We start from the raw sequence: 13967 nt of genomic DNA on the forward strand, positions 1-13967 counted from the left end.
TTGCAGGCAAAGAAGAACACAGAACCACAATTACAGGGAAGGGCTTATTTTAGGGTTTTATTTTGAGGTGCTGAATGTACCATTTCCTCAAGAGTTAACGCCAACAGCACCCGGGGGTCGAATAAAAACACTTTTAAAAGCGCTGACCTGTTTCCTCAGCCTGTTTGCTCATAAAGCGAGGGTGTTAAGCACCGGTTTTATGGAGAGGGACGGGTCGGTTTAGGTGGAAAGTGGCTTTCGGGAAGATCTTCTCCACAGGGAAGCTGCGATAGATTAGAGAGGTGTGTGTTTAGCACATCCAAGCCCGTTTTCCCGAATTAACCTGGGGCTTTACAGGCCTTCGGAGCCGGACACTGCAGGGAAAGCGGCTAAGCTAATTAACGGAACGGCTGGACAAACCGGTGTAGTGTCCGTCAGATGGTGTAGTGTCAGTCTGCGACCGCTGGGTGGCGATGATGCCACACCAATGATGAGACGGTTCTAACTTATCCGCTAATGTAATAAAGGTATCTGAATGATTAGTTTTGAACAGCTTGGTTCCTCTCTCTCTCTCTCTCTCTCTCTCTCTCTCTCTCTCTCTCTCTCTCTCTCTCTCTCTCTCTCTCTCTCTCTCTCTCTCTTTGTTAAACCCAAGCAATTTATGTTTCCAGCCAGCCAGCAGTGGAAAAGAGTGATGTACTTTGATCTCTCTCTCCGTTCCGTGCGACGGTTGACGCTGTGTGCTGAGGCTTTGTAGTGTGAGTCGTTTTGGCCTTGGCTGGGTTTTAATCATCGGTCTGAGCTCAGGGACAGCAGCCAGTACCCTGCAGGGGTGGCAATGCTAAAATTGAAGGTGGACAGATGAGCTAAATACAAGCTACACAGCTCAGCTGGATCACATATGACAAGAGCTCTTCACACAAGGACGAGGAGCTCAGCTCATAGAGCAGATCTAGTGGCATCTGGCACCAGTGTTTTGCTCTCAGGATATACAGCAGACAATAAGTCAGATATTGTTGCCATTATTTTTGTGAAATATGATTACAATTTAAAAGAAGTGTTTTCTATTTGCATATATAAATGAAATGTATTCCTGTGATGGCAAAGCTGAATTGTCAGCAGCCATTACTCCCGTCTTCAATGTCACGTGATTCTTCAGAACTCATTCTAATATGGCGATTTGATATATATTTGTAAAAATATAAAAACAGATTTACTTCCATGATGTGGCATATTTGGAGTGAAATGGGAGAGTCAGTAAGTTAATTATTCATTGCTCAGCAATAACTGTATTAATTGTTTGGGTGAACAATACCTTTAATAAAGAAAATATGGTCCATTCTGATGTTACATTGACTGTAACTGCATTTTAATTTCTAATTTTAGGCAAAATCAATGACATCATAGTTGTCATCATCATGCCCATTAACATTGCTCATATAATACAATTATGTATCATAATAGTCACTAAAGCCATAATCATCATTATCATCATTGTCACTGATACCATATTGTGCTCTTTTGCCGTATATATATATATTGTCCTTGCAGTCCTAATGGAAAGTAGAGGGCAGAGATTCTAGTTCTTGATTGGCTGACAGCTGGCAGTGAGATCCAGTTCAGATAATGAATCAGTCTCGTTGTTTCATATTTTCTTTTGTGCTTTAATAATCTCCGGACACTCGCTGTAGACAGTGTCATATATTAGCTGATTAGTCTGAGACAATGTGTCATTGTTGTCTCAAGAAGATCATAAATTGCGGCCCACTTCATGTGACGCAGCGTGTGGCCCTGTGATCGTGCAGCAAATCAAATAAAATCATTAGTCCAGTATGGAAGACTCCAAACAAACTGGCATCTACTGGCATCTTTGATTCAATGAAGAACTTTTAGCATCCATGGAAACTTTTCACTGTACAAAAGGTGCTGAATAATTAAAAAAAAAATAATAATAAAGTTAATTAGGTTATTAAACTGTTCTTCACACTAAAAAAATAATAATGGTTCTTTTAGGATCTGATCACTGAAAGATTCTTTGGGGTACCCAAAATGGCTATTCCATGGCTAACCCCCTTTTGGAAACTTTATTTTTAAGTGTCCGGTTATACAAAATCTTTTTTTTTAGGTTTATGTTCTTTTCTCCTCTGTACAAAGGCCCTCTCTTTACAACATACCACATTGGTGTTTTAAAGAAGTAGTAGACTAGTAGTATATATATGTGTGTGTGTGTGTGTGTGTGTCTGCTCAGTTGAAGGTGTTTTTTTGGGGGGGAGGAGCTTTCTCTGTTTAGAGAGAATTTGATTGGACAAACATCAGTGCAGCGCAGGATGAGTCATCAATGTTTTTGGCCAGTTTTGGAGATTTGATGAAAGTTTGTCAACATTTACGCTTTTCAAACCTTTTTTTTTTTTTTAAATACCCCAAATATGATTTCCTTTCAAAGGACCCTTTTCCTAATAAATAAATAAATAAATAGGAACCATGTATTCTGTGTGTAAAAATAGCAAGGTTGATATTATATTACTGTATATTATTTTGGAATAATATAAACAAATACAAACAAATGTAAAAATGCAAATTGTAAAAAAAAAAAAAAAAAAGGAAAAAAAAATCTAATTTGCCATTTTTTTTACCTGTGGTGAAAACAAATTTCCATATATTTTCGAAATTAAATAATTGGTTTTATGTTTTAACAAATAATTAAAATATTCTCTAAAAAACATTCTTTATTTAGTAGCCATATTTTTCTGTCCCTTATAAATATTAGATGTATAATTCTTCAATATTTTCAATATTTATTTCCATATTTAAAATATTTTGAATCTCATTGTTTAATTTTCAATAATGTTACATGTTCTACATAAGTTTAGATCCCCTGGTGCCCCTTTGCATTGCAATCTTACTATAGCTACAGCCCATCTACCTGCTGTTTGGTTAGTTATGTTTTGTATGCTTTCATGCCAAGCTGAAAGTATATAATTTGTCTCTTTAGTGTATATTACCAAGTGCACACTTTTCAGAATATTCTTGCACCCTGGGGCTGAATGATCGACTCGCAAGACGACTACACAATCGCTCAACTTATTGAACGATTGTACTTTCATCCCTTGTTCGTTGATGTCAAATTGGATATGCCGACTGCTCTTTCTACAGTCTGGCTTGACATAAATATAACACACTTGGCTCTTCGTTTCCTCATGCAATGCTTTCCCACATCCTTCTTTAAGACATTAGTGCACTTTCTTCCAATTTCCCATCATCCCACACTGGGAGTCGACGTGCAGGCTCTGCCTTCCAGCTGAAGTCGGCGAGAATACACTCCTCGGTCTCTGTCCGCTTCTGCCTGTCTGATGCTCTGAGGTGTAAAATAATAACAGATATGTGCCGTCTAAGGTAGAAAACATCCACGTTGATATCGAGCAGAGGAAAATCAATATGTGTCGAGCACGACTATCTCAACCTGAGACCCCGGGCTGGCGTTTGAAGGTGGTGTGGGCGCCAGGCGGAGGATGAATGTCAGTCAGCAGTTGGTCGTCATGGAGACTCAGGGGCCAGGTGGCAGGTGTCCTGAGGTCATCACGCAGCCAATCAGGGCTTAATGATGTGTGAATGAGACTGACCAAATCATCACTCTATTGGCGCAGAGAAAGGTCTGCATCAACATGTGGAAAATAGCAGTGAACTGTGGAAATGAATGTTTTAACCAAATCTGTAGTCCAGCTTTATGAGTACACCAAGGCACCAATATAGCAGGGAATTCATCTGTCAGACATGTTGAAATGCCAGCTGTTATGAATGTCCTGTGGCCTGAATCATAATTTATGACCTGTCAGTCTGTGCTGCTGAGTAGAATGTATTGCTGTGAAGACATACAACGCAAAATGGCAGCCTATAGGTAGAAAAAGGTTTTAAAATGGGCACAAGATTGTATAAATGAACGTTTATCTTTAAAGTTTATCACTATTTGGAATCATGGGTGAATAAAATCTGAAATACTTCTATTAAGTATACGAAGTAAGTACTACAGTAAGTGGCATATTACTACAACCTTTAATTGATCATGATAAAAGACATAACTGTATGCACCCTAATACTACACTGAAAGAAAAATGGGCAAATAATTTTTCCTCAGAAATTGGTAGTAAATTTCACAAACAAGTAAAAAGAAGCAGCTAGTAACACGATGAATAAAAGGTACGGAAGTACATTATGAAGTACAGTGGTCAACATTTGAAGAGGATAAAAATCTTTCAAAGGCAAAATGCGTTCTTGTCTTAGAACAACTTTGATGAATATCTTTGATCCACTTCAAATGTTGAATACTATAGAAAAACTGTAGTCCTATAGAAAAAAGTAGTATTTTCTTGTAAAATGTACTCCAATAATTTACATTTTATTTACAGCCTCAAAAAATATTCTACAATGTACACCAATATGTACACAGAAGAAACATTGTGTCTATATATATATATATATATATATATATATATATATATATATATATATATATATATATATATATATATATATAATGTAAAATGTTCCATGCAAAAATGTATTGAAATCTCTAACTGTTTAACCTTCATGTAGCTACATTTTATTCCAAGATGAATGCAGTGCATCTCTATTCAGTGCTAATTAATTTTGTTATTTCTAAGAACTGCTGATTTATTATCAGTTCTGTAAAAAGGAAATGAGTCAAAGAACAAATACCTGCCATAATTCATCTGAATAATCACGTGACCTAACACCCCCAAGGGTCAGACCATTAAAAATTCACATCTAGCTTAGAATTAATAAAATGTTTATTTATTTATTTATGGTGAGCAAATGTATTTGACTCTTAAATCTTATGATGGTAGGTATTTTAGTTTTAATATCTTCAAGTCCTTGACCCTTTCCTTTTTGGCACTGTGAACTTTCTTCTTCACTGTAAACACCAATGCAGGCTATCTTTAGACAAATCAAAGAACTCAATAGCCCTAAATTATGTAGAATTTTGCCAGTTTTCTGAAGGGGAGAATTAAATATAATACTCTTATTAAGAAGCTTTTAAATGAGATTCAGAATAAAGAGGACAATAATGGTGATATCAACAAGGACAGGTAGGACAGATAAATTAATATGTTAAATGTATAGGACAATGGCAGACAGCTTGCGATCTAATCTTTTTATGTTGTCTTTAAACACCTGTATACAGCTATCAGGAAAACACAAATGAAGGTCTTCTCAACAAGAAACAGTAAATGACACTTTAAATAAAATTAACTGTCCTTGTGCCTCAGCTGTCAGCAATAGAAAGTATCTTCTGACAATACAGAAGGTGAAAATGACAGATGGGCAATTATGGATGCAAAACATTAAGAAGATTAGGCTACATAGCAGTCTTTAAAATAATACTGTCTAGTCCTTTTAAGAAATGAACATAGAAACCATATATATATATGTAGAGTATGTATGTGTAATGGCATTTCTTTTTAGGTATGAAGTAGAAAAGAAAACACTCTCTTAAATACATTTAAACATAACTGTCCTTCAACCTTTTTCTCTGATTTCTCAGACCAGTGCTGGTCAAGGTTTTTTCAGAGTTCTACTGTATGTAGGCTTATGTGTGTCTGCCAGCAGTCTGTGGAAGCATGACCAGCTAAACCAGATTCAAGATTCAAGATTTTTATTTGTCACATTCACAATTAAATAGAGCCTATATAACCAGCAGTGAAATGTGAGTCAGGTCCGCTCCATGAACAGTGCAATTATTAAAGAATACAACACAGATGAAAATATACATAAATATATCTATGAAAGAATGAAATAAAAGTAAACTATAAATATACGAATAAAAAAATATAAAAACAGATGTAAACTGTAGAATTAAATATAAATAATGTGCATGAAAGTACACTCTATTCTTAAATATTAAGATACACAGGAATTTAAAAGACGCAAATGTGCAAACAGGTTGACACTTTCAGTATGTCAATGTGCGGAAGTGAATGATGAATATCTTACTGATAAAGTGAATATTAAGGAGAGACATGTAGATGTTAATAGGCTGGTTTTGAGTCTAGGAGCCTGGATGTCCTGGGGGAAGAAACTCCTCCTAAGTCTCTCGGTTTTTGCCATCAGGCTACGGAAGCGCTTACCAGATGGCAGCAAAGTGAAAAGATGGTTACTGGGGTGGATGGAGTCCTTGATGATTTTAACAGCTCTGCTTTTGCAGTGTTTGAGGTAGATGTCCTGCAGAGAGGGGAGAGCAGACCTGGAGATGCGCTCAGCTAAGCTTAATTACCCATTGAATATATGGTTTACATACACCTCATTAGATCCATTAGGAAAAAGGTATGATGGCAGACAACATATGAAGGATTCATGAAATTACTCCCTATCTGTTTTCTAAAATGTAAGTTATAGATCTTTTGTGTAGGCCTAAGTGTTTCATAAAAAAAAAAAAAAAAAAAAAAACTTTTTTGACTTAAACATTACTTAGTTATGTTTTGCCTAAATAACAAAATCTAAATGACGAAAACATCTCTCCTGAAGCAAACAGAGTCCAATTCATGCTAGTGATTCGATTCTTCTCAAATGGTCCTCTAGCGTAGGCTATTTCATATGATGTAGGCTAAGTGCCTGAAAGTTTTTCTCATTCTAGTGAATAAGTTCTTCTTAAATCTTAATTTGTTATGTACGTAGTGCTGAAAAGTCAAAATCATTTTAGTAAATCAAATCAGTTCTTCTCAGAGCCACTGCTTGAAAGTTCAAGATTCTTCTTAAACAATACTCTTCTATGAGCTCTTCTAAGTATAGCACTGCAAAGTTGAAATCATTATGGTGAAACGGTTTGTTGTTTTAAATAGCTCTCGCTCATATTTAGCATTGGAATGTCTAATTTGATTCCAGTAAACCCGTTTGTTTGTCAGATGGTTTGTATGATTGAACAAATTCAAAACAACAATGCTGTAATCCCAAGTCCCTTTATTGCATTTTTTGTCTCTTAATTATATCAGAATATTTATCTTAGGCCTAAGTGCAGCTTTCACAGCTGTTTTAGACCTATTTACCATGTATTCTAGTTTTCACAGTTCTATTTATCATGAATGTATGTGTTATAATTAATTCAAAACCCTCATTCTCTCTGCATAAAAATACAGCTCTGATGAAATTATAAAATGCGGTGTTTATTTATTAATACATTGGCCTATTGAAAGCAAGCTGTGATATAATTTTTTTCCATGAATTAATCAATTACATCATATATAAATTATATTTAATTTATATACCGTCCTCTTATGAAGCTTCAACATCGCTTTTTTTTTAAAGCTTATAGTTAACTTTTTTTTTTTTCAACGAATAATTCTTAGTGCTTTAAATTAGCTTGCAGCTTTGTATTCTACAGTATGCAGTTACAAAACAAAACCTAATTTATGCCAGCTGGAATTGTTGCCTAATCGTGAGGAGCTGACAGAAAAATATGTCTTGGCTCATTAGGATTCTAAGCTCAAAGAGAATATTTTGGTATCACGGAAAGGGCCCCATCTCATTAAGCATTTTTATATGACGTTATTAGCCCGCACCAATTCTCTCAGCACTGATTTGTCCCATTGCTGCCTGTGAGTTCTAATCACCCACAGCCTCTAATCCCAGAGCTCCAATGCCAGCACCTGGCTGTCCAAATACCAACCCTGCTCTCCTGCTCTGAAGGGAGCACTTACTCAGCTATAATTATGGTAGGAGTCCTACAGCATTGCTCTCTTCAATGCTCTCCAGCAGAGGCCTCAGGGCACAGCGAAGTCAGATTGTTCAGAAACAGCGAGGAGATGCAGAATTCTTGCCTGGATCGCTGGGAAGAGGCTAACTAGCTCTGACAGTGGAGAGGTCATCTCTGAGGCCTGGCCGTCAGCTGGTGCCACACCTAATGCAACCTGAACACTATGGGAACGGGAGAGTACACTGCAGAAATCCACTCTCTCGCTGTCACCAGCATGCATGGACAAGTGCAGGAGAGTTATTCATGAACGTGAGATTGCTCACTATAAAATGAGTGTGTGTACATGTGTGTGAATTTGGCCATCTCCTTTATGAGCAGGCTGTAACCAATTCATCAGACAAGGAGCTAATGCGGCTAGATGGGCCATGGCATTGTGGGACATGAAGGACATGAGAGATACTGGCTCTGTCTTCATAAATAGATATTAAGGGTATATTCACCCTTATATATTCAGTTCAGGTGTCTGAGAGCCATATATATTAATATATTGATGTAAACTCTAACCCCGGGAAACAAATGAAAACATCTTTGGATGTTTGTTTTGAAGCCTGCAATGCAGTTCACATACTGTGTGGAAAGCAGACAATATTCGCTTTATTTTAACATGTATTTCATGCTGAATATTTTTTGGGTGTTGTCATGCAAAGCTAACGGTGACATGCAAAGACGAGGTGCTTATTTTTATCTCTATGGAGATGGCAGGAGGAGCATCGTAAACTGCTCATTGACTCTCTAAGGTCTCCTTCAGTGTTCTGCACAAATGAAGGCTTGCAATGACGCGTGAAATTACAACAAAAGTATAACACTTTTGTATTCCATAAATGAATGTAGGCTGAGGCTGTTAGTAGATTAAAAATTAATCATGATTGATCTATTTTGTAGTTAACATGATTCATCTAATGTGGTGATATTTCGAATATTAAAATATTGTGTTCTAATGTAATTCTATTAATGTTTTGATTTCCTATGATTACCAATGTTGCATTTATTTGATCAAAATACAGTAAAAACTGTAATATTGTGAAATAGGATTACAGTTTAATGGAGCTGTTTATATATATATATATATATATATATATATATATATATATATATATATATATATATATATATATATATATATATATATACATTAAAATGCAATTTATTCCTATGATGGCAATCCTTCAGAAATCATTCCAATATACTGATTTCTAGATTTATTAAATGTTTTGGGTTATTTCTGGGATGACTCAGGTTGCACTGTTATGAGAATATGAATGATTGAGTCATTTGAATCATTTATTCAACTGATTTGTTCAAATGTGATGATTCATTCGGGAGCAAAACAAGCGACTTTCATCTGACAAGTGTCTTAGTCATATGAAAAAAATAAAAATAAATTGTAGATGTCGCCAGACGTTTTTCTTAGTCTATACACTCAAATTCATCAAAGGATTTTCAGTCCAATAAAACTAAGTCCAGCAAGATCAATCTAACTTTTTTAATGATTTGTCTACAAAATCTTGTTTTCAGGATATGAATCTGCCTTTCGGCAAGCTATCTGCATCTTTATATGAGCCTGTGACCCAAGGATCGAGCTACATAGGTACAAAAGCATGTTGTGTTAAGTTATGCATTCAGATACAATCATACTGACTTTCAGCATTTCTTAATCATAAGGTGTATGTGCAAAGAAATGTTTTCTAACCAGAAAAAGATACACTGAGCCTCCCATTTAAGAAAAGTCATTGCATTCAAGAGCACTTTATGTAAAATCATCTGATTACATCCAACTAATGAAGTAGATTTTTTTTTTTCAAACAAAGTTTACAAACACATGCATTTATCATTTTCAAATGAAGAGCTGAGTCATGAGCTGTAGCATATAGCCCATTATGACTATCTCTCTCACAACCTGTTTCGTCTGAATGACAGTTGCATCACCCAGCATACATCTGCTGTAGCTGTATCACTGCTGGAGCTGACATCAGCAGCGCCTGTAATCACTGGACGAGGCGTTCGCTTTCCAGATGAAGTTGGCTCAGAGATGTGTAATGCGCTTATAGGGAGGGAAAGCCAGATTAGCCCACCTCTTCCACAACATCTTTGATTTCAGCATGGCAACATACGTGATGGTGCGTTTAACATGTATAATCACATGTCTAAGCGGAAATTGGATGCATGGGGATGCTCTTTATGTGGCGGTTGTTGCATTATATATTAGCAAGTAATTCCAGGCTGTTACAATACTTCAAGGATACAAAACATGGCACTGATTCTTCAAGAGCAGAAATTATTAGTTCATTTGAATTTGGAGCGGATTTACTTCAACTGGGATTTTACATTTACATTTTTTTCATTAAAAAAGTGGTCCTTTCAGAGTTTGCTAACACAATGTAATGCTGTTTTTATGATTATTGTTTAGGTGATTGCAGATGTGTTGTTTGTCATTACTGGCCTGTGCATTAGTGGTGACACTTTTCATTGACTCTCTCTGCAGGTTACATCGTTACGTCAGTAGTGGGTGAAAAGTGACTATGTTCATGAGTGAGTCATTTGATTGATTCGTTAAACAAATTCTTTCTTTCTTCTTTTATTTTTTTTGTTTTTTTTTACAGAAACGTATCTGTCACAGTGTCTGGGTTATGTTCCCTGGGTGTCCACTAGGTGTCCTCCGTTCCCACGGTGTCTGTCATCTTATCACTTCCTGTTCCCTTATTTGGTCACCTTCCTCCTTGTTTTAGTTAATTGATTGTTCCCCCACCTGTCTCCTGTTTCCCCATTATCCTTCTGTGTTTAAATACCCGGTCTGTCTGAGTCTTTGTCACAGAGTCCTTGTCGTATGTATGATACTTTCCAGAGTCTGCTCTTCCCGTTTGTTTTTATGTTTTTGGATCTCTCCCATGCTTCTTGTATCACCGTATGTGACAGAGACTCAGACAGACAGGGTATTTAAACACAGAAGGATAATGGGGAAACAGGAGACAGGTGGGGGAACAATCAATTAACTAAAACAAGGAGGAAGGTGACCAAATAAGGGAACAGGAAGTGATAAGATGACAGACACCGTGGGAACGGAGGACACCTAGTGGACATCCAGGGAACACAACCCAGACACTGTGACAGAAACGACTTTTTAAATGTCATTTCTTTGATTCATTCAACCGATTTGTTCAAAAACGTTGGTTCATAAGAGCAAAGCCTAATGAGTGAGCCATTCAAATCATTCACTCAACAGATTCGTTCAGAACACTGAATCAATCAGGAACGAAACGGTTGAAGATGCACATCGGCCTGTTCTTTTGTGACTTTGTTTGGATAATTTCGTTGGTGGAGAAACACAACTGGTAATTTTGACAATGTAAGTTACTTAACACTTTTAATAGAACTAGTGTCACAGCCGCATGCTGTTTTTCCAGCAGCTTGCTTAATTATCTGTGGCACTGAACAACAGCATTTTTGCTATGAATAAGATAACTGCCTTACAGTTTAAGTAACCAATCACAGTTTTGATATAAACAGTGCTTTGTAGAATAGTGAGTGCACCACGGCTGTAAAAGAATATAAGAACAAAAAAACAAACAAACAAAAAAACAGCCAGTAACCTGTTTACTCTTGAACACGCATGCGCATTAATTTGAACAACCTGGAAAATATCAGGTATAACTAGTGATCCCAATGTTTTCAGATTCTATTTCTGATTTGAAATATGTTTATCTTTATATAATGTTAACGAACAGATATGGAGATTTCAGTCAGACAGAAACTGCTCTTGGATGACTGGATAGGCTTATTTAGTTAGTTACAGTAGTGCCATATTTACTTTTTGACTAGACTGTGAGGGATACAGCTTCTTGCTGTTTAATTGTTATGTCTGCATACCTCAATAAATCTAAACAATAATAATAGTGATGTTTTCCCTCACGGTCACACTGGATCTCAACGATAGGCTCCAAATAAGCTTTAGTCCGTTTCAGAAAGCATGAAGGTTTCCTGTATCTCAGAGCTGTGATGGTTTAACTACAGCTGCCAGAAATTAGAGTTTTATGAAGTCTCTATAGAGCTCCAGGAAGGAGAGAAGCCAACAAACCTAAATTACTCCTTTGTTAATTCCTCTGCCCGTCTGTCATACACCCCTAGTGATTTGAGAAACAATAGCTCCAAAGCAACCGCAGCCATTTCCAATACTGTGTCAGGTTTCAAGCACACCTGGAGCAACTTATAATATTGCCTTTCACGCTAATCACATTTGTCATCTTTTCCCCAGTACTTTGTTCTGTGAATGAGCCACTAGCTTCACTCATCGCCGGATGTGTGAGAGACATTCAAGCTAGTTTTGACATTTTGTGGTCATTGTACCTTCTTTGAGTTTGAGAACAAGATATTGAATAAGTCTAATGGGTGCTCACAAACACTCAAGTGTATTACTGCAGTAAAACTACACCTCTGCTGCTTGGAAATGCTCTTAGAGATATCTGAGCAACTGATAAAATGCTTTTAAAAGAGCAGAGCAGCGATAAGTATGGACTGAAATCATATTAAAACAACAGTGTTCTTACTCTTGAATGCTTTTTCTGATGTCCATTTCAGTCACTGTATACCACAAGAGGACATGCACAAAATTATCTGATATACCTTTATGGTTAGGCAGTATATATAATGCATTATAAAGTAGTGCATAATCAGTATTGGGATGAAACTCAAAGAACCCTGCTAACTTAAAGGAACAATTTTCTGAAATGTACACACCCTCAGGCCAACTAAGATGTAGATGAGTTTGCCTTCATCTGAACAGATTTTGGAGATTTGGCATTCAATTGAATCTGCGGTGAATGGGTGCCGTCAGATTTAAAAGTCCAAACAGCTGCTGGTAAAAACATCACAATAATCCACGACATGACTCCAATCTATCAATTAATGTTTAATATGAAGTGAAAATCCATGTGTTTGTAAAAAACAATTCCACAATTAAGGTGTTTTAACTTTTAACTTTAACTTCAAAGAAGTCCATAATCCATAAAACTTCCAGCGAAAAAAGTCCATTCCCTGTTCTCCCTTTACATCAAAATCCACTGACATGTTTGATGTCAAATCTAAGATGTTAACTGACGAACTCGTGTGGATTATTTGTAGATTATTGTAATGTTTTTTATCAGCTGTTTGGACTCTAATTCTGGTGGCACCCAATTATTGCAATTAAAGCTATGTTTTTGCAAACCGGTCCTGATGAATAAACAAACTAATATGCATCTCAGATGACATCAGTTTTTATTTTGGTGTGAACTATTTCTTTAAAATCAGCTCCATTAAAAAACAAACAAACCTAATTTATTTTAAAAAAGCACAGTGGTTAATGGTCATTTATAAGACAATCAGTATTGTAACTACATTTAAATGTATATAGTTTGATGAGATATCAGTGTAACTCCCTTAACACTCTGCCTAATGCTTTATAATACACAGTGCATTCTATTTCATTTCTCATAAATAATGGATGTTGATTTAAATGTGATGTAAATAGAAATGTGGTTGCTAATAATTTAATTTGAATGTTAATGGAAGAAATGGAAGCGAAATGAATGATGTTTATGTGCCAGTCTCTTTGATTGACAGAGGAATGTTTACATGAGGCATTTTTCTTTGATCTTCAGCCTCTTAAAGATGGTTTCCGTTCCTCTGCTCAGCGAAGCGTGAGCAGCACATTTTCAGCCAATGAATGCAAAGCGTGTATGTGTGTAATCAAGTCTGTCAAGTATCTCAGCATCCTTCTCAGCTTGAATCACACGAAAACAACATCACTAAAATCAGACACTAATCAAGGCCTCAAAAACCAGATGAGATAATCCTCCAGTGAGTGGCTGTCTTGAATCACCCTTTTCCAGAATATCAAAGCATCAAACGAGCAGTTTTATCCCATTATTATGCTGTTGTTTGGATTCATTGGACCTTATCTGTTTCACTGTCGTTTTGGTGCATTTCTCATGATATATGTGTGCTTGTGCTGTAGTCAGGGTTGGGGAATAATAGCATGCATCACATGAGAACATTTTCTCACACAGTGCCATATTCTCACAGTGTCACAGTGTCAGTTATGTTTATATGAGTTCCTTGTTTTGATATTTCTAACATGCAATATCGTTAATGCATGTATTTTGTAATCTGTAATGAAAGAAACATAGTTTTAAAGTTACCTTTCTTGCTATCTTGCTGTAGTATTGTAGCCATGGCTTTGTTAAGTTTT

The sequence above is a fragment of the Carassius auratus genome, chromosome 18, assembly GCF_003368295.1.
Source record: "Carassius auratus strain Wakin chromosome 18, ASM336829v1, whole genome shotgun sequence".
Classification (NCBI taxonomy): domain Eukaryota; kingdom Metazoa; phylum Chordata; class Actinopteri; order Cypriniformes; family Cyprinidae; genus Carassius; species Carassius auratus.